The sequence below is a fragment of the Agelaius tricolor genome, unplaced genomic scaffold, assembly GCF_023055355.1.
Source record: "Agelaius tricolor isolate 1412-34295 unplaced genomic scaffold, bAgeTri1.0.p SCAF_6, whole genome shotgun sequence".
Lineage (NCBI taxonomy): Eukaryota > Metazoa > Chordata > Aves > Passeriformes > Icteridae > Agelaius > Agelaius tricolor.
This window is the reverse complement of record NW_027269266.1, coordinates 3,039,572-3,065,948: the sequence shown is the minus strand read 5'-3', so window position 1 is coordinate 3,065,948 and position 26,377 is coordinate 3,039,572. Positions and strand designations below refer to the sequence as shown.

Below are 26,377 nucleotides of genomic sequence, written 5' to 3'. Positions count from 1 at the left end.
AGTTGTGACACTGCACTACAAGCATTACACACCAGACTGATAGAATAATCATTTCTAGGATCCAATATTTTCATGTCAAGATCCAAAAAACTGTGAAAAAATCATCTAGTCACAGAAGTGTCTTGCACTACCAGCATCAGAATTTAAACAAGGTACCATATATATTTAGAGACCAGCCCAGTGGGCTGAACAAACCCAGCAGCAGTCCAGTAAAACTTTCCAGTATAACTTGCTTCTCTGCCTTACCACAAGCTGGTTAACCCCAGTTAAATCTTTATTTTAACCAGCATCTAAAGCCTTCTAAACCTGGAGCTCAGACTGCTGTTGTGCTGGTCAGCTGTAAGAAGAGCATCCTCATCACTGCTCTGCACAAAGAAATTGCAGGTCTGGCTCTTTCCGCTTTCTTAATATTTATGCATCTGGTCTGGCAGCATCCATCATCAGGGCAGCCTTAGCTGGTGCCCCAGAGGGATGAAATAATGGCAATTTTCAAATGAGCCACAAGATGAACGGGAATGAGGAGGGTGGGAGGGAGCTGCTATCAGGAGTCTGTCAGGGTTAGGTTATGTCAGGCAGTACCTCTTGTGGCACAGCAAGAAAAGAAAGAAAAATAAACCACCACAAATGAGCAGCAAAGGAAAACAACGGGTGTGAGCTTGTTCCAGCAGAGGCTTGGGGTGGGAGAAGCACTTGGCAGAACCTGAAACAGGATCAACATTGCCAAGGGATGAGGGCCTGGGTAGAGGCATGCTTTGTAAGGAATCTTGGAATCTTCAGGCGTGGGGAGTGAGCCACCCCTGGAGCACAGACCATGCACCCACATCTCCCACAGCCAGCACAGGCAGGGGCACAAAGTCTCTCTCCTCAGCCTCTGGAGAGCAAGTCACCAAAAGGCAGCAGCTCTGCAGTGCCCAGGAGCAGAGGGAATGCCAGACTTCAGCTGGGAAGCTGCTCTTTGACACAGAGCTGCTTTTCCTGGCTGCAGGGCCACAGGGGGTTCCCCCCAGCTGCACACCTGATGGAGCAGGGTAAGGGCAGCTTGGTAACAGAAAATGGCCCTTTTTAACACAGAGCTTTGTTTCACACACCACATAAATTCCCTCCTCCCAAACTCCTCCAAGGAGGAACTTGGCTGAAGTTCTGCTGCATGGTCAGAGGCTTTAGATTAACACAGACAACAAAGGAAATTACTAATCCCGAGGACAGGCAGGGTATCACACATTCCTTCACCATGTTAAGTGCCCAGCTGAGGGGGAAGGGCAAGGAAGGATTTCCAACTCTGTACAAACATTTTGAGCCTCTAAATTGAAGCCCAGCCCCAAAAATTCCTGTTGCTATTTTTTGTTCTTTGACAGTAGCACCAGATGAAATTATTTTGCACCAGACAAGCACTGTGGATTGACAAAAGGCAGAAAAGTGTGAGGTTGTTTACCTCTTCCACCAGTGAGACGAAGGCATCCCATCTTTCCAAAGCTTTTTCCCTACAACCTTGGCCTCCCCATATATAAAGGGCAGCTGAGCTGGGGTGGGACACACTCAGAAGGTCTGAAAGTCCAAACAGCACCAGGTGAAACCTTTTCCTTGGCAGGTGTGAACTTAATCTGATGTCCATCACCTCAAGCAACTCCTTTACCCACCACCTCATCCAGATTCCTCCAAATCAGAGTTCAGAGCACTGATTCTAAGCCATCAAACCTTGAGAATGCTCAGAAAACACCAGAACCCCAGCCCTGCTGGTGCAGGGGGACAGGACAGTCTCTCCAGGCTGTCAGCTGGAGGTTGTTCCCCATCCTGCTCTTCAAAGCCACCTCGTGGGCCCCAGCAATGCTTTGAAGGACATCCCAGGACAACAGGGATGTCACAGGAGCAGGAAGGGAGGGAGGAACATTACAGCCCAGCTGCCTCACTGGACTTGTGTCTGGGGGTGGCAGGTTCACTGACAGCTATTCCTTTTATTTCTGGATTTCTGTGTCTGTTTGAAGAGCTGTACCAGCTGTGCTATATAACCAGGAACACAGAAAATTGGTCTAGAAATGCCAAAATAACCAGAACCCCAAATTCTAACTTCATACCAACCATCCTAACTTCATTCAACCATTTTCTTCACATTTCAAGATCCATCTCCAGGAACATACCTATCTTTAGCTTGAAATTAAATTCCAAGTCTTAATACCTGCACAGGCTTTAACTCTTTTTCTTATTGCAACTGAAGCTAAATATTTTCCCAGCCCTCTTCTCTCTGATGAAAGGCTCCATCAAATCCAAGCCTTTCCCAGCACTCCTCTGGGCTCATGGGATCACAATCAAGGGAGTTTGCTCTGAGATGTGCACAGGGATCAAAGGGTGATCAGATTTGCTGTGCATGCAGAGTGGCATCCTCTGCCCCAGAGCCCAAGCACCTCGTGGGCTTTCCAACCTCCCAAGGTCTGCAACCACTGGGAGATTCTGGGCTACAAAACGTTGTCCATTGTGAAAGGTTCCAGTCAAGGGTGTATTTGAGGCTGAGATAGGCACAGCCTATTTTACCCACTCAACTAAAATATTTCCACGTTCACACCTTGACTGAGAAGAAGCAGCAGAGTCATCATCACCTGCTCTAAAATAAAAAATGACTTGGTTTATCTCACAGCCCCTCAACAGACAGGGACAAATCCATGGGGTTTGTCTCCTGGAAGCTCAATCCTGTTTTGGGCAGTGGAGGGTTCAGATGTGGGTAACTCCAAGCCACTTTTCACACACACCAGATTTCAGCTGTTGAGACAGAGGACTCAGTGGGAGGGTTCACATCAGTGGACTGATGACATTCAATATTGCAGGTGTAATGTAAATAAAGAGTCAGAGGAAAGGAGAGCACCATTTCTTTTTATGCTGCACCAATCCTCTGTAAATACTCAGAGCTTTTAGTATTAACTACCCCAGACAGTGAAAAAAAACAGGATGAAGAGAGGACATCACAGGAGTCCTTGCAATAGTTGTTTTTTTTTTTCCCTTTTTAGCCTAGTTTCCTGAGGAAAAAAGGCTTATCTGGTCATGCTGTCTGTCTTTTAATCCCTTCTAATAACTTTTGAATCCATTGGCCAATTTCAACCACACTTGAGACAGATGTAGGTATTTCAGACTTACTAAACTCATGTATAGAAATGGAGAGCTAAGTAACATAAACCAGTGGGAGTTTGTGCCTCCTCCGTGGTGTACCTCCAACCCCTTATCCATTCTGAGAGCTGGATGCCAGCATGTCCATAGTTCAGGGATGCAAAGGAATCTTCAAAAGCCATTGCACACATTGCCATTTAGCCCCACATGTGGTCAGGAAGAAACCGTGGGCTTGGAAGGGTGAGTTGAAGGTAAATGAGCCAGACCCATAGGAAATCACATTGAATTAGTTTTGCCACTCTCAAAACTAAAAACTAAACACTATAAAAAGCAAAGGGAGCTTTATTTTTCCTGTCTTAGGATAATAACCTCAGAAAATCAGAATCAGTGTGTCTGTGCACGTATTAATATTGTGGCTTCCTCTCTCTACCTTTTCTGCCTTGAAAGAGTAAAGACTAAAACTTATCTCCTGAAGAAAGAGGAGGAAACCACCACTGATAACATGAATCAATCCCTTAAAGCAGGGCCACACAGAATAACAAGACCATGAAAGCCACTCAGCTCTGCTTTTGGTTCAGGGGCAAAGCTTCTGTCCAGGGCAGCAAAGCAGCACTGAAACACTCCCACAGGAGCCTGATGGTCAGGCTGAAATCCTGCTCTCCTGAGAGCAGCATATGGTGCACGAGAGCTGCAGGAGCAGCCTCTGAATTTTACACACACTTGTAGTTTTATTTCCCTGCCTACACACACCACACTGAGGATCTGCAGCTAGAAACAGGACCTTGGTGTCTCACCAGGAGGTTTTGTGCATGCAGGCACGATATGATGGGAGCAAGTTTTAAGCCAGGAGCAGAAACATACTCCCAAACTCCTGTGCCCTTGCCACAATTGGTGCACGAGAGCTGCAGGAGCAGCCTCTGAATTTTACACACACTTTTAGTTTCATTTCCCTGCCTACACACACCACACTGAGGATCTGCAGCTAGAAACAAGACCTTGGTGTCTCACCAGGAGGTTTTGTGCATGCAGGCACGATATGATGGGAGCAAGTTTTAAGCCAGGAGTAGAAATATGCTCCCAAACTCTTGTGCCCTTGCCACATTTGGATGCAGGCAAGCACGGGACTAACAGAACTTTTTCCCACATGGCAAGCTCAACGTGTTTCAAAGCTTACACATACACACAAAAAAAAAAAAAAAAAAAAAAAAAATCTAGCTCAGCTGCTCTATATCATGAGAAATGGCTGATGTGCCCAGCACACTGGCAGACTGCCTGGCTACCAGCTGTGGTCTGACTCCTAACCCTGCTAAAAACAGAGGTCTGCCAGTGGACACAGTGCCACAGGAGCTGCAGAAAACAATGCCTGCCTTTGGATGAGACTGAGAAACCACGATCAGGGCCAACAAGACAAACACAGAGCTGGGGGTGAGACTTTAGGCAGCTGGGCTCTCTCCACTGAGGATAGCAATGACCTGGCATCCTGGAAGTGGCAGGAAAGCTCAACCCTGGGTTCTGCCTGGAGGGCAAGAAGTTCAAAGGACTCTAAACTGGCCCGTGGCCAGACTGAGAGGAGTGTTTAACTGGGTGCCTGTAAGATGCATTTCAAAGATTCCCCTAAAAATGCCATTTCCATGTAAGTCCTACTGAGGCAGGCCTGCTCCACTCCTCTCCCAGTGAAGGAATGCAGCAGTTATGCCCACAATGGGAGATCCTCTCCCTGCTCCACAGCCAAGCTGCTTTCCCATCAGTCAGCTCTGACTCTGGAGGCAGCTCTCACCTCAAAAATCAGCACCTGCCAGGCAAACTCAAGCTGCTGCCTTTGAAAATTGGAAGGAAAAGGCTACAGGTGTCAGGAAGGCCAAATCACACTTGGGATTGCTTTTTCTGGGTTGGTCAGTGGAGATGTGAAAGGTCTCCATGATCCCTAGGAACCTTGTGCTCTATTTCTCTCTCCTGCCCTCATGAGCACTTCCCATGCAGCCTGTATACACAACAAACAAAAACTCCATAATGATTACCCAGCTTGTGATTTTCAATGCCACACATGCTCACCCATCTCTAGGACTCAGGATTTACTGTCTGCATCTCCTGCAAGTCTTGTCTTGAAGGCAGCCCCAGGGCTGCTGTCAGGAGGCAAGTTAATACAAACTTTTTCCCCACAGGAGAGTTCATCTATTTGCTCTTCCCTCATTACTGTCACTTCTGTATTCCTTCATCCTGTGAACAGATCTGTTCAGGTCAAGATGCTGAGAAAAATCTGGATTGCAAAGTCCAGTGTGGTTGGTTATGTAGTTCCACCAGGAAAGCCAATGACTCTACTTTGCAATCCTTTTCCAGAAGGTGCAGCTTGCTTGTCTCTCCTGGAACTGACAGGAACCTTGAGGAAAGTCAGATGATTTTACCTTCAATAAGATAAAACAGACTGAACTCCAGCACAGAGCTTCATCCAAGTGATTTAAACAAAAGTTTTGTGGGCTTTTTTCTTTGTCACCTTATCTGGCATGTGTCCTGAGGGTCAGCTGTGACCTGGAGGATTGTTTCTGCCTATAGAGGAGTTTCTTTCAGGTATACAGAAGATATGAAATGAAGATCACACCAAGTTCATTCAGGTCCCTGGCACTGCAAGGCTGCATTATTGCAACACACCCAATAGAGCTCCAACTTTCAAGACTCTTTTGTCAAGAATGTAGTGAGGCAATCTGCCTTCTGAACAAATCACACCACTTGAGCACATTACACATGAAATACACATCTCACTGCTGATTCACTCCTGTGCATCATTCAGCAGGAAAGTCCTTAGCAACAAACTCCAAGAAAGATTTTAGCCTCAGCTATACCAGCACTGATGCAGCACTCTGTGATATGAGCTGTGCCCATAAGACAGACCCTGCCTCTGGAATTCACACATACTGTGTAAAATATCTCCCCTCAGTCTTGGCTGAATTCAGAGTAAGATAATTGATGTCTTTCTATTCATTTACAGCCGAATGCAGATTTCTCCTTAGCTCAATATTTGAGCTGCCATTTGGGATCTGGAGGCAGCTGCTCCTGTGTCCTCCCCTGCCAAAGAGCAAAAACTGGTCCTGTCTTAGCCACAGCAAGACAAACCTCAGCTGTAGGGTGATCGGTGCCTTTTAAGTCCTCCTCACTGTTGCAGTGTGTTGTCATGGTTTGCCTCAGATACCCCAGGTTCTTCCCTGATAATTCCCTGCCAGGTGTGTCAGTCATCCCTCCTTTCCACACCCTGACCCCTGCTGAGCGCTGTTTGTCAGTCCTGGCATTCCAGAAGGGCACTGAGTGATTGGCAGAATTCAAAAGATGCCCTGGGGGGCATTGGGCCATCCAGGTGTCCTCTGAGCTTTAAGATGTACCTGGTTGGTGCCTCCTTACCCCTTTCCTCCTCCTCTCCCCCAGGTTAAAAGGGCCAGCAACATGTGGTTCAGAGAGTTCTGTTGAGCTGTTGCTGGATTCAGAGGCCTGTGGGCCAGAATAAAGCTCTGGATCAAAACCCTCCATCAGAAATGACTCCTTTCCTTCACCATGGCCTTAAAGCTGCTCCATCAGAGGTAAACCTGAGGACCACCAGAGCCCCTGCAGGCCTGGACTTGTCTCCAAGCACCCAGCTGCAGTGTCCAGCCAGCCAAAAGGTGTCTCTGGGGTGAAAACACCACAGTTGCTGCTATTTGGTTCAGCACCAAGGGCCAGACAAGTTCAGGCACATCCCGTCCGGCTATGTTGGTAAATATTCCGATACCTCACAAAATAGCAGATAACACTTGAGGCTTGACTTTGCACTTGGGCTTGATCAACACCCAGTTCAGAGGAGGTGGGAAACACAGCATTACCCTGATGGCATTTCACATCTTCACCTTTTCCTCTCCTGTCCAAGCAGCAGCACCTGCACAGGCAGGAGCTGGTGCCTGACCTATGTGCCAAGAGGAGCTGCAGCTCCCTGCACTCTCTGGTTCATTGCTAATGCAACAAACAGCCCTGGGTGTGCAGGATTGGTTGTGACAAACTGGAAGAGTTCCATGCATCAGATGATGAGGTTGTTCTTGCTACCAGCAGGTACAATTGTCTTTTCTGCTGAACTAGCAGCACACTTTCTTCTCCATTTGCTCTTCACTTTTCCCCCTCTTTGACTACTTTTTAAATATTTCAGATGCACTCTTGTGGCTAAGCTCTCCAGCACATTTTCAGTAGTTTTGCTGAGCGTGCATTTTCAGAGCCTGTCTGGGGGTAGGATCATGGTTAGAATCACTCATGCCAACATGCTTTGAATGCTCTCCTGTTCTTGCAGCACAGTCCTGACATGCAAACTCCATGAAGAGAAAATACTGGGCAGAGCCCGGGAGAGGTATATTCTGAGGGCTGGAGAGCAGCACAGACCTTGCAAGACAAAAGCTTTTCTGTGTTTCATCACCTAAGCAGCACATTTTAGCCATCCTGGCTCAGCAAAGCACAGGGAGAGAGCACAGATGCTCCAAGTTCACACAGCACCAACGCAGAGGCGCCTCCTGGCAATGTCTGGGGTCACACAAGGCCACACACACTGTGCTCTTTCTCTACACCTGATTAACCTTGTAAGGAATGCTCACACTGCTCCTGACCATGAAAACACTGAATCCACTGCTGTCCCTTGGGGTGGGAGGTGCTTCTGCTTGGGAGGAAGCAAAAGCAAGGTGATGGGGAATGTTCACCTAAGCAGAATGCAAGGCAGGAGTGGGAAGGATTTGGGAAAAATAAATGAATGGTGGTGAAGAGAGAAGTTCTGGAAAGATATGGGTGGAAAGATCCTTCATTGGGTCCCTGGGACTGGAAGGAACACTCTGTGGAGGTTTGAAGAAATGGACAAAAAAATTATTTACTACGATATGGTGTAGGGGCAACCCTCAGGCTGTGTCATTCCAACAACACTTGGGGCATACAATTTGCCCTCAGTTTTACCCCTCTAAAGTAAGAAAAACTGTGCTCTGTGTGGTGAAAGGATGTTTAAATGATTTCTGTCCAATTAAGTACCTTTTGGTGAGGGTTTTTTTTTTGTTTGTTTTGCTTTGTTGGTTTGGGTTTTCTCTTTCCAGCCATCTCATTTTCTCCTCTTTGAAATCCAGTGCCTCGTTTTTCCAGCCCACTGTCATCCAAAACCCAAGTGCCTCACTCAGACAACTCAAGAATACCCAAGGCAAACACAACTCTCAGGGTGATCTCCCATTCTCACAGGAGGGGAGGCTCTCTGCCCTGGATTGCTATTCCTCTCCTCCAAAATTATTATTCCCTTTGCCTCAGCTGCTGCAGCCCTTCCTTTGGAGGTTATCTCAGGCCAGCCCAAGCTTCCTCAAGGCTGGTTGAACTGGGAGCAACTGCAGAGTGATCAGACCAAGTGGATCAGTCTCCAAGGAGCTCTGTCTGACCCTCAGTCCAGCCCTGGGATCACTCTGTTGTGACTTCACCCATTCCTTTCTCCTGGAGGAACAAGTGAAGTCTCACAGACAATAAAACCCAGGAACAGAGTCTGGACAATCAACGCTCTGCCCCTAAAAACAACATTTAAAAATCATGGCAAGTAACACAAGGTGTGATCCTCTCCTTTAGCTTAAATCTAAAGACATGTGCTGTTGGTCACAGCACCCAGCAGTAAAATCATGCTGTCATCCAAAGATTTCACTTCTGTGATACAAATTTTTTTGCCAATTCCAATATAAAATTACTACTTTGGAAACAAAGGAGAGACATTCAGATTTTCAAAATACAGACTAGGTCCCTATGAGTTATTCAGGCATAGAAGTCACTGCTCATCAAAATAAGGTTTTCTCAGTCTGTATTTAAGCATTTCAGAAAGAAACTGGCCTTGCAGCCAAGATGTTATTGCCTGGATCAGCATTATATACATGGAGGTGAAAAAAAAAAAATTAGAAAGCTGTACCAAAAGTAAAATGCTGATAGCTGTCAAGAAACCTTGTAAAGCACAAAAAACAGCACACAATCACTTCAGCAATTTGAGGCTGCAGAGTGGGAAGGAAGGCCAAAACTAGGAGCACCAAACACACACAAAACATAATTTATGTTGCTAAATATACCACTGAGGGAAATGCTTATAGGGCTAAAGGGATAATGTTAAGACTCATTACTTTGGCTGCCAGACTCCCAGGCTCAGCAGTGCAGGGAAAGGTGAATCCCAAAAGCCATTCTTTGTCCATTTCTAACTTGGAATCTGTTGGGTTTCTCATTAGGAGCAGTGGGGGATGATTCACAGCTCACCACATCCCCTGCACACCAGTGCTTGGACTGAAGTGCTCTGTGTGTGCACAAAGCAAGTCCACAGCAGAGCATTAAGAAACCCATGGCCTGAGTGGCGATGGGGACAACAGGGGTGTCCCTGCCTCCGTCCCCCAGTGCTCCACAGGATCCAGACCCCAGCACAAGGCAGAGCATGCTGCTGGCCCAGTTTCCCAGTCCTCCCAGTCCTCAGCAGCATGATAAACCAGCTCTCCCAGTGCAGGGGATGGTGTTATGCTGAGCACACCTAGGTCATGCAGTGCACAGCCCCATTAGAGATCCCTGGACCAGCTCCAAATGAGTAAAAGCATCCACAGCAGCACATAACGATAGTAGGTCAGGTCCTAGAAGCAATAAAACCACATTAGCAGCATGTAAAACTATGCTAAGTAGCCTCTCTGGTTTTGCCCTGAAAAAAAAATACCCTCCTCCAGTAGCTCTCTGCTGCAACCATTTACAGGGGCAGCCAGGATTCTTTTTTAGGTGCACAGCAAAAGCTTTCAGGGTTTGGGCTGCCCCTTGGGCACAGTGGGATGGGAAGGATGATGTGGACCCTCAACAGCTCATGAAATAAGCCACAGAGAGATACTGCTCCTCTTGAGTGCAGTTTCCTCATGCTTGGGTTCTGACTGCCAGCAAGGTGCATGGGGCAAGAGGATTTGGGCTGCTGGAAGAAGTGATGCCTCCCTGGGGTTAAGGGCACTCCTGTGTCTGAGAGCCCTGAACTGCTGCTGAACTTAAGAAACAGACACTTGAATGCAAGAGTAAGACTTAGAAAATCTCCAAACTGTAAATACTCCCCCAAAAAAGTCAGTGAAGCACAGCTTCCCCACCAAGCCACGTTTATCACTATTATTAATATTTATCACTGCTTTGATAAATTAGATAAGCACACAAGAAAGGTAGATGGTCTCTGCAACAAGATTGTTACAAAGAGCTTGAATTATTTTGCACACAATCCATATTTCTTCCAAGGGACATAACCCTACAGCTGATACTGGGATGAAAGGGAACCCAGCAGAGATTGCACTTTTATTACATATTTCTCCATCAAGCAACTGATTAAAGTTTGCATTCCAAGTACAGCTATGCTCTAGGCTTAAGAAAAATCTTCTCATTTGAAAGTCATTTCCCTCCCCTGCATCTGGGACAATCAGCAGCATGAAATAGAAAATATTAATAAATAAATATGCATCAGCCCAGAGTTCATGCTCAGTCACAGCCAAGACTTGTGTGTCTTGCTAATGGACCCCAGCATCAGGAGGTCTGAAAGGCTGAATTCTGATACTTCCAGCAAATCAAAGAAAACCTCAGTGCTCTGCAGGGATTCAACAGTGATTTGGGAAGTTATCCTTCCTCCTCACAGACCTTGGTGGTCAGCTCAGTGATCCAGGGCTGTAGCTCACCTCCCAGCCTGGGTTTTCCCCACAGAGCACAGAACTTCTCCCAAAGTGCTGAGTGTTTCAGCCCAGCAAGAGTGTGCTGAGGACAGACTGTCCCATTGGTGCTGTTTTGTTGCAGTCTTCAGCTAAGGATGAAGTCAAAGAGGAGCACTTCACTGCTCAGCTGCAGAAGGACAGTGGCTGTAGGATGATGATTCTGATTTCAACCCTGGTGTCACTTTTCTAAGCCACAGTTATGTGTGGGCTGCCAGCAGAAACACAGAAGAAGGTGGCATGATATCCCAACCATATTTTGTGAGGGAAAAAGAGGGTACTTGTAGTTGCCATCATATGAGATGATGTGGGAACTTATATCAGACTGTCATGTATCAGTATCTGGAGGCTCATAATCCCCTTAGTCTGTCCCTTAATAAAAGGGATGCTTTGAGCTTTGGTGATGTGAAGCAGATCTGTTTTGCTGAGGCTTTCTGCAGAGAAGGAATTTCACCCTTAATGAGAGGTAGGGTAATTTTCCCTTTCCTATTTCCCCAGTTCTCTCCAAATATCAACTTCATCCTTCCAATCCAGTGTTGGCCATGTTGTTCAGAGCCTGTGCAGTCACTTTTCCTGGACCCTGAAAGAGCTCAAAAAAGTTTTTACCTCCTATCCTATGACAACCAAAATGCTGCACACAATCCAGAGTGCAAAATGCTTTCTTAAAAAAAAGAAAAAAGAAAGGAAGTCAAGAATAACATGATAACACGTAACACAGGTGTTTGTGTTAGAATAGAAAGAATCAGTGACAAAACTGCAGCTAGAGAAATTGCTGGCCTTTTTAAGGGCAAAAAGGAACTTTTCAAACCCATGAGGAACAAAACGTATCCTTTAAGTACCATCAGACACAACAGCACAGAAAGGGCAGGAATGTTCAATACCTATTTCTGTTCTGTACTGGGGAAAAATCCATGCAATGGAGCAATAATATGCTGAGAATGACATTTCACATTTGAGAGCAATAAAGATGTACAAAAGGAGTCTAAAATACCCTAGTTTCTTTAGCTAGACTTTCTATGTCAACAAGTTATGATAATTGAACACAAGAGTTGCTACAGATTTGGCCAACATGTACTCTGAATATCAGTGCTGCTTTCCAGAGTACTGGGACACCGTGGTGAAGCACCAGAAGAAAACCACAATTGTGGCAGCGTTTTATGTGGATAAACAGAAAGATGTGAGGGACTGAAAACACTTCTGCTTTCTGGAGGAAAGAGCAGAAGAGCTGATGCAGGGTTTGCTTAATCAGGGCTCAGGGGACAGTGATAGAAACTGATGGGAACATTACCCCATTTCGGTTCCGATGTCCAAAGCACAAGAGTTGTGCTGATAAATTAGAAAGGTTTAGGGAAGTATCATTAAAGACAATTATGGGCTGGAAATCAGGCTCATAGTAAACGCTGCAAAGAGCTCGATCACAACAAAGGAAATGGAAAGGGACTAATTAATCACCGTCCCAGCACCCTTGGACAAACACAGCTAAAACATTGCTGCTCCTCTTCTTATTACAGAGTACTTTGCACTCTGTCAGAATAATATAGGAGAAATCCAGTGGTCAAGAACTGGAACAAAAGAAATATTAATTAGGCATAATGTGCACACTTTAAAGAAAATCATTTAACCATGCTTTACCAGAGACTAATAACCTAGCAAAGACTGAAGGATGAAAAATCCATCCTGCTCAATTCCTCTTTTCTTGACAGTACATGCTGTAGCTGAAAAAATACTAATTATGAGGAGCCCTCTGCTATTCTGGACACAGAGTAGATGATCACAGTTTTATTTCATGGCTTTATAATCTCTAAATTTTGGAGTTGAGCCTAAATTTTCCAGTCTTTTCTTTCTTATCCCACTACAAAAGGAACAGAAAGGCACAAGCCAAAATCACGTACTTGGCCTTCACAACACGGTGTGCACGGAGCTCTGTTATAAACTGTGATGGGAGGGAGGAGGAAGCTATCCAGATAAAAATGAGCAGATGCAACAGCACAAAATAAACATTACTGCAAAAACCTAGACAGGCTCAGGGTGCCTTGGTTCAGGAAGATGTCTCCAAGCTGGGCTCCCTTTCTGCCAGCGGGCTGCGTTACAGACAGGCGAGCGTCACCCCGCCACGCCACCTAATTGGCACCCGGCCTTCCAGGGAGTGGGAGATAGGCAGCCTAAAAATAGGCTGTCCTCTGTTTTGGCTCTCCCCTCCCTCCATCCCCCCTCCAAGGCACAAGGCTGGAAGTCCAGGGAAAGCCATCCAGAAAAGGGTCAGCCCCAGCAGAAGGAGCCGGGAGATGCCTCTGGAGAGGGAGGTGAGGATGGGGAGCTGTCAGGGTGATGCCAAGCACAGCACAGGGGGGCCGGTGCCTGCCTGCCCTCCTGCTTCTGGGAAAGAGTGATTTCCAGCCCCTCTAGCACTGGAGATACCACCCAAGCCCCTGGTGCCACTGGAGGTGTGGGGACAGAGCCACACAGACTGTCCCTGCCCTCCAGGATGGTGCCCCCAGCCGAGTCACTGCAGGAGCAAAGCAGCTGAGCTTGGCTCTTGTGGCAGATCCCACAGCAGCTCCTTCATGGTTTCCTGCTCAGAAACTCTCTTCAGCCACCCCTTTACCCTGTGAAGGCCTTTTCTTCAACAATCCATGCAACTTTTGTTTCAAGAAACCAGCATTTGCAGGCAGCAAAGCCTCACAGGACAGTTTTTAATAGGAATTTCATTGACACTGGAGATCCTCACAGGACTTTGATGAACCCTTGAACTTTAGTCTGACATTTACGTGCCTAAAACTCCATATGAAGCCCAAATTAAGAGATCTTACACTCTGCTATTGATGTATTCCCTCATATGCAGCTTTACAAAGCTCCAGAACATCAGTAACATTTCAGAAAGCATTGGTTCTGCTTTTAACTGGATATGACAAGTCAAAATCAATTAGCGATTGATCTCAATACTGGTTTGGTTTTTTTAAACTTTATTTTTAGCCAGCCATTCAGTAACCAAAGTGAAGAAATGCAATCAATGAAGCAAACTTGCTTTGCAGGAAAGCTTTTTCCTGGATTATAAGACATTTTGGGAAGTTTCTCAAGCTCCTAAAGACAACAGAGTAAATAACATTGCTTATTGAATTCTGCAGAGTGCTCTAACAGCAAGACTGATGGGTAGCCTAATACATTGTGTAGCTGCTATAAGCAATGATCTCCCATGCAAATCACAACTTTCACATTCATTAAAGTTGTAGGAGCCTCCCGGAAGAAATCATGTACCAGGGAACCACTCAGACATTTGCAATGCTAACTGTGACTATCAAACTAGCTTTCAAACTGGCATTGGGAAGAAAATATTCAAAAAAAAAAAAATTTGACATCCCACAGACCCAAATGTGCAATGCTGCTTTTCGAGTCCTGCCCCACGGTCCTGCAAACCAGCATGCGTGTTCAGCTGGCACAATTTAAAATGAGCATGAAGTGATCGTGCTCTGCATTCAGAGTGGGACTCTGGACCTCTGAAGCAAGAGGAGAAAATTCCCTTGCAAAGCCACTCCTCCAGGTTGTTGCTCAGGTTGTTTCCTGCCTGAGCAGGATTTTGGGTTACTGTTGGGAAGGGGAAACACAACAGGTGCACAGAAGATAAGGCAGGGTTGATCCCTGGCCACCCCCAGGGACCATCACACCATAAAAACAGAGCAGCTGGCACCAGCACCACCTTGGAAAACAAACCTCTCAAGCCCAGGGCTGGTTGCTGGCAGCTGTGTGGCTGTGCAGTGCTGCTCAGCACAGAGCTGCTCTGGGCCCAGGGGTGAGAAGCTGAAAACCAAGGTGTCCAAAGGGAGTGCATGGGATGAGGGACCTCCCCGAAAGGGTTCTGTGTTTTGGGGTATGAGGGCTGCTGGAACTGATGGGGACAACACTGATAATCCCTCTAATATATGTTTTAAACCACCTTCCTCCTGATCCTGGCAAACAAACAGCCCTCAAAAAGAACCTTTCTAACAGAAATAAAGCTTCTTACTTAGACCACCCACTGCAAACCAAATCAAGGCACCAGTTTGCCATTCAAATACCCCATTTTCAATGCTGTGATGCCAGTTTCTGTGCTTTCCCTGGCTCCTTGTGATCTTTGAAACTCTAAAATAATGCTGCAAAAGTTCCCTCCTGCTCCTTTCCTCCTAGAGGCAGCTGGGCTGGGCTGGCAAGGACACTGTAGAGAACTGGGCAGAGCTCATTTTGTGCCTTGCACTGGGTCTGCCTGTGACATCCTCCTGATGGATGTCAGAACCCAAAAAATTCCTCTGGCTGCCCTGGAAGACTCGAGTCCCTGCCCAAGGGGCTCAGAGACCTTGGCACAGAGCCCAAGACCCCTGTGCCTTTGATTTAGGCCTTGGAAAAAACAAATACCATCCTTATATGAAGATCTGCAAGCCACGAAAATTTAAGTAGAATAATAATTAGTTTGTCCCAAGGTAAAAAAAAAAAAAAAAGATTTTTTGAGGTTTTCAGAATGAGAGTTCAAGAAGCAAGATAGAAGAATCTTGGTGTGTCCAGCCTTTTTCCTTCTTCTTCTTAGCCTCCATCTTCTGCTGGGATGTTGGCACTTTTAGATTAGTTTGAAGTAGAAGCTCACTGTCTAACACAGGTGATAGGTATTAGAAAATTATTGTAAATAATGTACATGTGGTTTTTAGTATAAAAAGATAACACTGCCCTGAGGGTGGCCACTGTGCCTCAACCTGACCTGCCAGACAGACCTTGGCAAGTCAGAGAAAGAATTTTATAAATAAGAAAAAATTAACAGCCTTGAGAATGAGAACAGAAAAGTCCTAACTCCTTCTTCAACTGCCAGGCTGGGAAAAAGAAGCTTGTACGTGTCTCAGAGTCACTCTGACCAGCAGAGATTCTGAGAGGTGGTTCCCAGCCTCTGCCCTGGCTCTGCCTGTGACATCCCCATGATGGTTCCCAGCTTTGCACCGCCATCCTTTATCCTTTGGGGTCACAACACCCTCTTTCTGCCCATCAAGAAAAAAGGCAGCCAGCACACATCCATGTCACTCCCCAAGCAAGATCCTGAAGACTTTATCCAGTTGTCAGCTCTGGAAGCACACCTTGGACACCAGCACCCTCCACAAGGCACAGGGGAAGAAGCGCTTTGATCTGCAGAGGGTGGGTTTGAATTAGCAGGGAAGGCAAAGGCTGCTGCAGAGCGAGGCGAGGAGGAGGGGCCCGAAGGTGGCTCTCAGCCACCTCCATGCTCCTTTGATCCCAGGGCCATGCTGGCTGCAGGCCAGTCCCTGCTGTGGGCTGTGTTAATCTGTGCTGGCCACGGGTGCCTCCCGGGAGGCTCGGTGGCAGCTGGAGATTACCGGGGTCAGGGACACCCTCCATTTTCCCTTCCTCGCAGCGATGGGCAGGGCAAGGGCTGGGGGAGAAACAGCCACAGCCTCGCTGCATGGGTGCACACGAGGCAGGGGACCCTCAGAGAGATCCCTGCTGCCTCTCAGCCTGGTTTGCACCAGCTTCTTGCAGTAGCTGGGCACACATGTCCCATCTGACACCACAACAGATGGGCCAGTTCCCACCAAAATGGACCTGATGGAGCTGGAAATTGCATTTTCAATATCCTTGCTTTATTCCTGACTTTTTAAAAAGAAATATATAATTTTATATTATATTATTTATAATATAAAAGACAAATAAAAGCTGTCTTTTACATATAGTTATTAATCCCTATCTGATGCACATAAGTGGGCAGCAGTGCCAATACAGTCAAACATCCCCCCTGAACAGAGAGAGACTCAGCTGCAAAGTCATGGGGCAGGATTAAAGAAGGAGGGGAGGACATCATCTTTGTCCCTCTGTCACCTCCTCCAGTCTTTCAACAGGATCAAGCTCTCTCACACCTCAAGGCACCCTTGGCGCCCGACCCCTGACACCCACTCCTCCTCAGACACAAAGACCTATCCACAACCTCCTGAAGCCAATGAGGGTCTTCAGCAGGCTTGGATCCAGTGCTGAATCCACATGATGGAGCCTTTTCAGATTATTTCAAAATGCACTGAGACCCCAAGGGCTTTGTTTGCAAGCTGCTTTTAAAACAATGCAATTACAACCTACACCTGGCATTACCTGATCTCACGGACCTGGGTGGTGGAGGTGAAGCAGCCACTGGCCTAACAATGGGACACTAAACATAAAATAGACTATAATATGGAATAACACAATAAAAATTCTGTAATGTGTGTGGCTGGGTCACCACACAGTCACCTTCTTACATATAATGCTCTTTTGAGCCTCTCTACTCTCAACCCAGCAACAGCCTTTAACAGCACTTGCAAAAGCCAAACCTCCCTTAGTCCTGAACCCCTGAATCAAGTTGTCCAGTGGGTTCAAAAGCTACAGAATAAGACAGATGCACACTGGTAAACCAATGGACAAGGCAAGCAACAAAAGATGAGCTTCAATGCCTTGTGCAACTAATGACTACACAGAAAATCAGAATTTCCTGTGCAACAAAGGCATTATGCTATTATTTCTTATACTTAACAAATCCAAGTACTAAAGGGATACAAAAGACATTACATCTGGCATAACAGTTAATTAAAAACCACCTAGGAGACAGTCTTAGAGAATTCCAGAGAGGGAATGATGTTTTGAAATATAATGTCGGATCTGAAGAAGTCAAAAAGAGCTTTACCTTTGCCTTCATCAGTCTCTGGATCAGGCCCTTAAAATAGTTCTGGAAATGCTCCAGAAGACTTATTTCAGCTACATTTAAGCTCTGTGCTTTGCAGCTATTCAGTAATTTTCTCTGTTAGTGTTAAACTGTCCAGGGGACTTTTCTGCTCGTAAACAAATCCTCCATCTCCCTTCTGTTGCTTTTACATCGACACTGCATCACTGACTTCAATAAACAGTCTCCTGATTCACCCTGTTATGAGACACTGAGCAGAATTAGGCACCAGAGATGTGTCTAAAAGCCTTGGTTTCAGTTCTGAACATCACTTAGACTAATTAATAAAAGAAAACCACAGCCCAGAATGTTTCAATGTTTTTGGATCACAGCCTCATACACAGCCACTTGCCTTGTTCCCAGGAGTCTACAACCATCATTTTGGGGTGTCTTTTAAGTACTGTTATTATTATTTTTGAGGGTCTTTTATGCCATTCTCCATACCTGTGTAAAAAAAGGCAATGTGTGACCCAGTGCAGTGTTCCCAGGCCCTTTCTGGCCTGTCCTTAGAAGCACCTAAAAAGCTGTACTAGGTCCTGACTATTGAGCACACAACACTCAGAGCAAGACCTGCCAACCCACCACTGCTCAGGTTTCATAATTCAGGGAAAAACCCAAGAAACTTTTAACCAAAAAGAACAATTTTTTTTCCAGATGTATCAGCACTTGAGGAGCAGAACTGTGTTTCACAACTGCCAGAAAAAGCAAGTTGTTCAAGCCAGGACATCTGTACTCCTTGCAGGTGCTTGCGCAGGCACCGTGCAGACACAACAAAACTTTTGGAGGTTGTCAAGTTGAGCAAATTCATAGAAAAGCAAACTCAGTATAACTCAAGTAAAATTTCCACCAAGGGCAAGGGAACTCAAGAACCCAGGGATTTTCCTAGGAAAGCTTCTACCCCAATTTTATCTTCCCATGAAGGATCCAAAGACCCAGTTCAAAACTGCCTGAATCCAGCAGGAACAGGAACAGGACCTACAGAAAATTTGTTCTAGAAGCACTCAAGTACTTTAGCTAAAGTACTACTACAGAGGTGTCATAAAATGATGGGGCAAGGGGATGAAGCACAGAAAGGATTCGTTTAGTCTTTATCTTCCCTTATAATTATGATTTTTTCTTAATTATTCCTTGTAGTTATGACGTATGGTTTCATAACAACTATTTACTTTTCTCCCTTTATCTAACAGCTGTCTGCTGAGAAAGATGGAAAAATAAACCAAATATGTTAAAACCAAGAGAAACTATTCATATGCTATGTATAATTGCAGGCTATATTTAAGTCTTTGTACATTATCTTTCAAATTATATTTAGTTTCAACAGGAGGGGGAAAAATCCCCCTTAGTTTCTAAAATTAGCCACAGAATTTGTATATTGTTTTCAAATCCAACTGCTCTTCCTCAGAAACTTTTGCCAGGGAATAATTAATATCTGTAGACAGGGAATCTGCCTAGATCAGATGCATTTTGACATTGGCCCACTGACGGTCACCCAGAGCGAAAAACGGGGGAAGTCCTCGGGGAAAGGGCTGTGTAAATCTGGATTAGCTCTGCTGAAGTCGAACAAATCGATCTGGATTTACGCCGGCAGAGCCGAGGAGAGGACTCATCCCTCCGTTTGACGGACGAGGGGAAGGGAAGAGCTGCGGGAAACCTCGGCAAACCCGGGGAACTTGGGGCGATCTCCCAAGGGACCCGGAGCGGCTGAATGGGAGCTACACGCGCGCATCGAGCCGGACCAGACCTCCCGACGTGAGACGCTGTTGAAAAGAGATAAAGAGGATGGGAGGGGAGGGGGGGGCGGGGAAAATAAAATTAAAAAGTCGTCGAGATACTTGCAGTGCTTTGCAGACCCTCTCGCTGCAGACACGGCTGGGCAGCACGGGAGCTGCGGGGCACAGCGCGGTGCCGGAGCCGGGGGACAGGGCTGGGGGACAGGGCTGGGCACGCAGCGGAGGCGATGCGCCGTGTCGGAGGCTGGGGACAGGGCTGGGCAATGCACCGGAGGCGATGTGCTCGGCCCCGGGGAGGGAGAGAGGGCGGCCGCGTCACGCCGCGCTGGCTGGACTAATATGGGGAGCAGCGACAGGCAGAAATGCGTCCGGAAGGAAAGGACGAGCCCTGTAACACGAGAGCGAAACAGGGCACAGGCACACACCCGGGGGGCTTTGGGAGGCTCTGGGGCTTCCAAGGGGATGGCACCGCCGGCTGCATCCGGGGTGGAAGGCGCAGGAACAAGTTTGGTGCAGGGGGGTCCCTTCCCCGCAGCACTCGGCTCTATTAAAGGCCGCATAATTACCCTGTTATAATCAGGCAGGTATTTTAAAGAGGCTTTAGTGTGATTTTATAATTGTGCATTATGTAACGTGCTAGCAGCGTGTCAGGCCTCAGACAACACTAAGTGCCTGTCTACAGGTCAGGCTGTAACACTTTAATGATGCTCCTTTCTCCTCTGCCCAATAGCCTCCCGCTAACATTGCTCTCCCTAAGCCTCTGCCCACTTCTGGTGGCTGCATGACACGTGAAAACAAAAACTTCTTGACAGAGCTGCTTCTCTTTATGAGCCATGAGGAGGGGGCTTTTATTTTCCTTATCATCATTTTCTTTAAAGTTGGTTTCCCGGGGCAGTGTCTGCCCTTGCAGCAGGGACGCCTCCTCGGAGGGCTGGAATGGGCTGGCAGTGGGGCACAAAATCTGAGCTGGCTCCTACAGAGGGGGGATTTTTTCTCTGGAAATTACCAGAAATTATCCCTCTGTACTCTCCTCTTTTGGTTTCCCAAGCCCAAAGTTCTGTTAAACCTGAAGCAAAGCTTGTTAGGCCCAACTTGCTGCAAGCCAGCCAGGAGCACCAGTGGCGTATTCAGCCTCTAACAAAACTGTCCATTTTAGGGGGTAAAAGCGACCATTTCATTATGATAAGGAGAAGAAACATAGAAAAATCATTTTAGAACTAATACAGTCTTTAAGAATGGATTTTGGCTTAAAAAGTTAGTCTCTGATCTATCTTTAGCTAATAGATCCTAAAAAAAATTGCTCATGAACAAGTTTTTCTATGTGTAACACAGATTTTTTTTTTGTTTTCTCTAAAGATTTAACATCAGCAGGGGAAAAAACTTCAGGCACAACTCCCACCTCCCAAGACTCCTTGAAAACCCTAAAACCTGGCTCAGTGTTCACAGTCAGCCTTCAAGCACCATGAATATTGAAAATTACTCATTTCTTTCAACACACCTTAATTATGCCCATGGTCTGCTTTCGGCCACCTAACTTTTATACACTTGCAAATAAAATCAGTAAAACTTTTTTTAGATATTTAATACTAGAGTCGGATTAAAAATTAGTAAAGTACACATTGCAGATATCTTTCAAACAATAACTTGAATGCAGAGCAGTTTTTGTGCCTTGGGGATCCAGAAATCTTTAAAAATAATCTACAACCTGTTGGCAGGGCTCTCAGCATTGCACTAAAAGGAAAAGTTTAGCAAACTGGGAAAACTCAGTTCAAGATGAGAGATGAAATAAATAGTCCAGTGAAGTATGGACTTATTTTTTCCATGACATAAAAGTAAACTTCTAATTTTATAATTAAATAAAAAAGGGTAAAGAGAAAACTTGAAGCTTAGCAGAATTTTAAATTTTTTTCTGCATGTTTTGGTACAACAGCATTATTTGATGTGTCAAATCTCTACATTCAAAAAGCTCTTGCAATATGATGATAAAAATAAAACTCAGACCATTCTTGTTATGCAGAACAGTGATTAACAAAGGCTTTGTTCAATACAAAGAGCAGTGAGGCATGTTTTTGCCATAAAAGATAAGGGATCTTTTGACAAAATTTTGCACTTTAATGACTCACAAGGTGACCTCCTGGTGGGAGGCCAAGCTACACCTCCTCAAAGGTGGGAGTGTGAGAAGAGAGAAAAATTTTGTGGTTCTTTTGCCATCTTTCATGGGAATTTGCCTCTATGAACTCAGACTGGTTAGAAACTAGAAAAGGAGGGGTACAACAGCGGTCATGACAGCTGGTACTGCATAAATTTAACAAAATCACTCTGTCCTGAGCCAGCTGAGGGACTGAGACAGGGAATGACTGTAATAAATGTGTTCTTATTCTTCTCCCAAGCTGAAATCTGGGATCTCACTCACTACAAATGGGCAGCCTGGAGCTAGTACCACCAGCTCCAGAATTATTGGGAAATAAATAAGAAAACACAATTCTAAGGGAAAGAAGATACATTTATAAAGGTGAGCAGATCACCTGCAGCTGCATTGAAAGGAAGACAGAGTGTATGTAACAGAGCAAAAGGATCCTACACAACAAAGTTTCTGAACTACCTGGGTCTCTTCAGTGACACAAAAACTGCCAGAAGGAGAGAGGAGTTAGGGACATTCCAGTTCTGGAAAAGTTTTCTTTTCCTCATTATTAGTAACTCTAATTACTTTGAAAGAAGAGCAATGAGATAAATCCTGTAGAGCCAGAAATGTGACCTGATTTCCTTCCTGATTTAGAAACTGTCACTTTGCAAGAGAAACCCAAAGAGACGGAGCCAGGTCAAAGTGGGCTCCTCAGCTTGGTCTGCAGAGTAAATAATAAACCAAGATCAATAGAAACATTACCAGGGTTTCCTTTTGGTAGGTGTTCATAAGGATGATCCTTTTTAAAGGATAAATAAACACAAGTTTATCTGAACTGATTGCAATCATCCATGACACCACGGAAGAGATATTCACTACAAGCAAACAGAAATATACCCAACAGACTTCATGTATTTTGCTCCAGGTTAGATGGTGAAAGAAGGGAAAAGCAATGACAGAACTCCAATTATAAATTGCTTTATACCATGATTAAGGCCCCACCTCAAGACAATGTGCAAACACAAAGCAGAAATTCAAGTGGATATTTAAGACTGATACTTCTTCCGAGTTACCAAAGTTCTATTTAAGAGAACTGAGAAATTAGTTGTTGTCACCTTTTAACAATCAGAGCTATAATTTTCCAGAGTAAATAATCAGAGACAACTTATGAGGTAGCAATTTTCAGGAAGAACTGAGCACCTACCCTCTGAAAACAACAGGTCCCTTCTATATTTTTCAAGTTGAGCTTTCAAAAACTAAGGCACTAAAGGTGATAACAGATGACAAGTTCCTTCTGAAAAGCGGGACTAGGATTTCCAAATGATCACCAACGTGGTTTCACATGCAACCCAAAATGTTCTTTACTCCCATACACCTTCAACACACTAAACAGAAAAAGGCAATGACAAGTTAAACCAATCCCTATCCAACATAAACAGGATATTTAAAGAATTAAAAGTAGCTATATTTCATTAATCTCCCAGTCAGGATGACATTTCCTATCAGTAAATTTTAGAACATAATTTTGACAACGTGTTTAGATCAAGAACACAGCAACTACTCAACCTTTTCCTGTCACATCTAAAGGTCCTGGGAGGGAGTAGCTGGTACCACAGGTGTTAGTCCATCACAGCGAGAACCGAGGCCACTTTCTGGTTCAAGCCAGGAATAAAATGCTCTCAAACTCTGTAGCAGTTTTAAAGTCTGTACCCATGAGCTGTCATTCAGAGTCACAAAGTCTCGTGGTCTACATACCCCCTTCATGGTCAAGGTATTTAGGCTACATACCCAATGATGCAACTGAATACCTTTGTGACCTCTGACGAATGATTGAGGGCATGAAACAGGATCTGTTCTGCCACACTGTACAGAGCCCTGGCATGCTTTAAATCTGCAGGGCTCCTTGCAGCACAAACCACTTCTGTGTGAGAACTCTGGCTTTAGAAGCTGACCCTTCATGCCTGTAAAACCCTCAGAGCCTCAGACAGAAGAGCAAAGCTGCTCTATGGATGATTCAGAGTGAGAGGCAAGAGCTGAGAAAAACCACATTACAACATCCAACTCCAAACATGAGCAAGTTCAGTAAAATATTAATCTGTGATTATTTCTGGCAATACTATGATCTGCCCCCTACCAAAGTTACATAAACTCCACTACTCAAGGCTGAGAGCTTTTGGCACATTAATCTAAAAATACCACAACTTCCATTGCTTACATGTTGAGACATTTGCCCCAAAAAGACGTAACATTTTTTATTAAGGACCATTTGTCTCTGAAGCTCTCTGTCAACTACATGCACCACTTGAAAAGGCTACACCAGATTAAAAAAATACTAACAAAACCAGTGGACATCACTCCAAATCCAGCTGTATCATTCCCATCCCATCCTGACACTGGGCTCCCCCCAACTTTTTTGGAACAGCGTCTCATCAAGGCATTGCACCCAAACCAGCAGAAGTAACACATCCAAAACCACCACTTTCTTGGTCCATTCTAATCAGAGGGTTTCACTCCTCACTGCCTCACAGCTCTGACCTTTCCAATTCTCTGCCACCACAAGCTTATGGGATCTGCTGGATCCATCTGTGTCTCCACCTGGTCTGCTTCCCCACGCCAAAAGCACGGATCAAATATACGTGTCTGAAAACACATCCCTGCTTTTTCTTCATGCCACCCGGGGGGGAACCCCCTCGCCCGCTTAAGACAACAGGAAGCCTCCAAGACAACTTCTGCCAAACCCCGAAATCCTGGGAAATTGCAGCAAAATGAACTTCAGCACCTTGGACAGGACACACAGACGGAAAATCGCCGAAATCGGCTCATTGGCCCCGAAAATGCTGTGCCTGGACATGACCCTCTAGGACACATCTGCGGGCCTGTTTATTTTTAGTATTGACAAATCCTCTTTGAATCACCGTGTTTATTCCACCATCCACCCTGTGTTTTGGGGAGAGCTGCTCGCCAGCCCGGCAGCGGCAGAAATCGGGGCCACCAACCCCGGATCCAAGGCTCGTCTGCAGGAGCAGCCACTGCCCCGGCTGTGACTGGAAAAGCTCGGCTCAAGCACTCGCAAGGCTCAGCTCACCCTTTGCATGGCAAAACGGGACCTGTTGCCATAGATGTGCCTGGCTCGTGTGCTTATGCACTTTTTAGAAGCTCATCTCCACCTCCTCACCCAAATCTCCAAGAAAAATAGAACTGAAAGGTCTGATTTATTCCCATTGCAGCCACACTTCGGTTGCATAAGTTTTGCTTTAATTTAGCTTTTGTTCTCTCTCACTGGTGCTCCCAGTATGTCACTGTTCCCCTCAGGGCTGCCTTGATAAAATCATGATCACCTTGCTGGAGTGCAGCAGAGGTCTCCCCGATTTGCTTTTATTTACATAAGCCAAGTCAAGTTTTTAATTTGTGCCAGGTAAAACTCCAAATTTTTTAAGCCAAGGCGTTCTACAAACAGCTTTGAGGTGCTTGGTGCCATTAAGAAACACACTTAAAATATGCCAGTTCTTACAACAAGTAATACCAGTAACACCCTTGCCATACAGAAGAACGCTACATTTCCCCTGCCGCCACAGAAATGACCATTCCAGCTTATTTCTTCCCTTCAACACCTGCCACCACATTTCCACTCACATCTGACACCAGATAACATCAACTGAACAATTGCAGAGTATTTTCTGCCTTGCTTGCTCTTCCCGGCACTTCTGGGTGCGGAAGCAAGATGGAAACTAAAGCGAATCTCTGCCAGAACTACCTTTAAACAGCAATAAGCATTTCTATCTATATCATTCTATATCCTCTGCTTCCACAGCCCAGCGCAAGCTTTGCTTTGCCAACTTCCCTCTGCTCCAGCCCCCGGTCCCTCTCTGCGCCCTGCTCGGACGGGACGGTCGCGGTGCCGGTGCCGCCGCTCCTCCCGCCTCCAGGGAAACTTTGGGTTAGGGAAAAGCCCGGCACTGCTCATTCCTCCTCCGCGACACGCTCTGAACCGGGCATCCTCTCCGTTTCTTTCTTTTTATTATCATTTTATTACCGAGCAAACCAACAAACGGAACAAAATAAAAAGAGAGAAACTTACATTGGTTTATTTAATTTTTCCTGCTAAACCAAGAGTCCCAGAGCCACTTCATTGTATCCACAGAGTTTTAGTCCGCGAGCGGTCCCGTCCCGCGGGGAGAAAGGGCCCGGCTGCCGTGCGCGGAGCGCGCTGCCCGCCCGCCGCCGAGCGCGCATGGCTCGGAGCCGCCGCGCCGTCTGTGCGGCTGCCGCGGGAGCGGAGCGGAGCCAGCGCAGCCCCGGCCGGGCGGGCAGGCGGGCGGGCGGCGGGGGGGAGTGGGGAGGGATGGAGGGAGGGATAGAGGGAAGGAAGGAGGGAGGGATGGAGGGACGGAGGGAGGGGAGGCGCCGCCCGCCCCGCCGAGCGCGGCCGGGGCGGGCCCGCAGCGCCCCCTGCCGCCGGTGGGGCACGGCGTGAGGGGAAATGGCGGGGAGGCAGCGGGAGCAGGCCGGGAGCGGAGCAGGGCGGAGGGACAGGCGGCGGTGAGCGGCGGGGAAGGAAAAATTATGGCAGAGAAGTGGGGAGGAAGGAAGGATGAGAAGGGCTGAGAAGAAGAGGATGAAAAACGGCCCCGCGAAACGAGATTATGGACTGCTAGAGTCATAGGCTCGTTTAGTTTGGCAGCGGGAAGCGCTGTGAGGGAGTGATATTGTCATAGAGTCGTTTCGTTTGGAAAATACCTCCAAGAGCATCAAGTGCAACTCTGAATCCAGCATGGCCAAGCCCGCCACTAAACCCTGTCCCCAAGTGTCACAGCTGGTGCCATGGTCTAGAGAGCGAGGTGGGATGAACACAACTGGCAAGAAGAAAGGTGGGACGGGGGAATGGGGGAGGACAGGGGAAGCTGCAGTGGAAGCTGTGGTGCCCTGGGGACCTTGGAGAGAGAAGTTTTAATCAGGGCTGAGGGGATGGAGGAGAGGCACTGGCAGCAGGACACAGCCAGGGATC

At 46.3% G+C, this 26,377-nt stretch overlaps 1 protein-coding gene across 1 annotated transcript in view; it reads right to left on the bottom strand.

The window, feature by feature from the left end:
• Positions 1-25,675, bottom strand: part of LOC139590792 (sodium channel protein type 5 subunit alpha-like) — a 218,195-nt gene extending 192,520 nt beyond the window's left edge. Inside the window, exon 1 of the mRNA XM_071428529.1 lies at positions 25,451-25,675. The gene's annotated coding sequence lies outside the window, so the exon portion shown is untranslated. The remainder of the gene's footprint in view (positions 1-25,450) is intronic.
• Between the last annotated feature and the right edge of the window lie 702 nt (positions 25,676-26,377).